Consider the following 2,158-nt stretch of genomic DNA (forward strand, 5'->3'; position numbering starts at 1 on the left):
CCTTTTTACATTAAGACAATTATATGAAAAACAGATAATAGATTTTTAAATAACATCTCAATATGCAGATCAAACAAAACTGTACTTCCTCTATTTAAAACAAAAACACATAAATTACCCATTGGTTTCTCTATATTTGATATTATTGAATAATGTTATAATTTGATTTTTTTGTTTGTTTTTAATGGAGTTTTTAACTTTGACTGAAATACTTGCTTCAGACGTACTGAAAGTAGAATTAATTTTTCTTTTCTTTTTTTGACCTCCTACTTTTAGATTTTGGGGGTGATGATTCAGAATCAGATGTGTTCACAGTAATGGATGCTACTTCCACCAATCCTGGTTGAAGGGGTTCCAGTGATACCTGAATAACAATTTTTGTTTCAGGAGGTAATCCTTCTAGCTGCTTAGGCTTCTTAAACATTTGATGACATTGGGTCTTGTGCTCCCTTTTCTCTTTGAAAGTTAAAAACTGTAGCTGACATTTGGAACACTGGTGAAAACTCTTTTCCAGTGCCCTCTATAATGAAGTCTGTAGGGTGCTGCAGTTTTAAAAATTTTGAGACAAAACGGGCAAAACGGGCAAAGTAAATTCTTAGTGTTACCATGGTATGCTCTGAAATGTGCATCCACATCTGCAAAAAATGATGATCTGTAATTGCAAACCTGGCATACATAGGGCATTTCACCAGGCTTATGATTGTCTTTCATGTGCTCTAAGAGAACCTGATCTGTCTCAAAGGACAACTCACAGATGTGACAGACTGCGGAGGGCTCCTGGGGAGTGTGGACACTTTCAATGTGACACTGCAGCTGGAAGGGAGTAGGAAACTGGCGAAGGCAATGCTGGTAGGTGGTGTGGTTTTTCCAGCTGTCACCTCTCTGCCTCTCAAGCTCCAAATGGTGCTCCATGTGATTCATAAACTTGACATTTTTTTGAACTTTCAAGCAGCTGAGGCATTTAAACGCTGTGTGGGTCTTCGGTTCTGGCTGCCCAACTCCTCTACGCTCTCCATAGTAGAAGTCACGAAGTAACACAATCAGATTTCCTTCTGTGGGATCAACGGTATTGTCTGGACCTGCTAAACTTGGAAAATCAGTTTTTGTCAGTCCATCTTCGCCTAAAGGTCTTACAGGCTTGCAATGAACATTGTCCTTTGGAAAAGGTGTTGGACAAGGTTCTCCATTCTGAACATGGCCTAGTGAGGTATGGACACGGTCTGGTGTGCTTTGCTGAGTGGTCACTGTATGAAAAATACCTGACGGGGAAAAATCTAAAGAATGTTCCCCTACAATGCCATCACTGAGTTTAGGCCTTCTGGGATTTCTGTGATTTGTTTCACAAGGGAAAGTCGCTTTGATACATGAGGACTTTTATTCATATCTCCTGCAGAAACTGCTGTTTCTACTGGATGCTGCAATGACCTTGTGAAGGTAATCAAAGAAGAACATAACTCCTTTGGAAAGCTATTAGGCACTATTTGTGGTGAAATATTTTTATAATCAGCTTGAGACAAAGGTTCAATAATAACAGGACTATCTGTTGATCTTGATTCAGAGTCAGAAACTGGCAAGACAGTCTTTGCTTCTGATGTAGGAGTCACATGACTAACAGGCTGTAATCTGTGAGCATTACCTTTCCTGAAGTGACCATACCTTTTTCTCCTTGAACATGAACCTGGGGTAACTCTGTTCAGTATGTTTGAAACGACTGGTTTTGAAGTTGAGGTCATCCCAACAAAGATCACGTCAGCATCTTCATTTCCATGTTCCACTCCAACCAAGATCACTTCATCATCATCATCATCATCATCTACTTGTTTGGTTTCTCCCTCCCTTTTCCATAGTTCTGGCTCTTCTTCTTCTTCATGTAACATACATGGTAGTTCCATATTTTTAATATATTTTTATTCTTAGAGGATGCAGCCACAAGTCCCAGTGCTTCCTTTATACAAACTGCCACCTAAGTATAAACATACTACAGATTAGTTAAGTACAGAAAAATGGGCTATTTGATTATCTCCAAAACTCTAGAGTACTTATACACACCCTTATCTTACAGACAAAGACACTGAGTGTCAACCAGACTCAATGACAGCTGAAAAAAATACGACTACAAGTCTACATGGCTCTAGAATCATAGCTTTGTCGCATGTTC

At 39.2% G+C, this 2,158-nt stretch overlaps 1 pseudogene; it reads right to left on the reverse strand.

Annotated features, from left to right (window-relative positions):
* Positions 1-601: 601 nt before the first annotated feature.
* On the reverse strand, positions 602-1,892 carry LOC132658994 (zinc finger protein 280B-like; annotated as a pseudogene).
* Between the last annotated feature and the right edge of the window lie 266 nt (positions 1,893-2,158).

The sequence above is a fragment of the Ovis aries genome, chromosome Y (genome assembly GCF_016772045.2).
Source record: "Ovis aries strain OAR_USU_Benz2616 breed Rambouillet chromosome Y, ARS-UI_Ramb_v3.0, whole genome shotgun sequence".
Classification (NCBI taxonomy): Eukaryota; Metazoa; Chordata; class Mammalia; order Artiodactyla; family Bovidae; genus Ovis; species Ovis aries.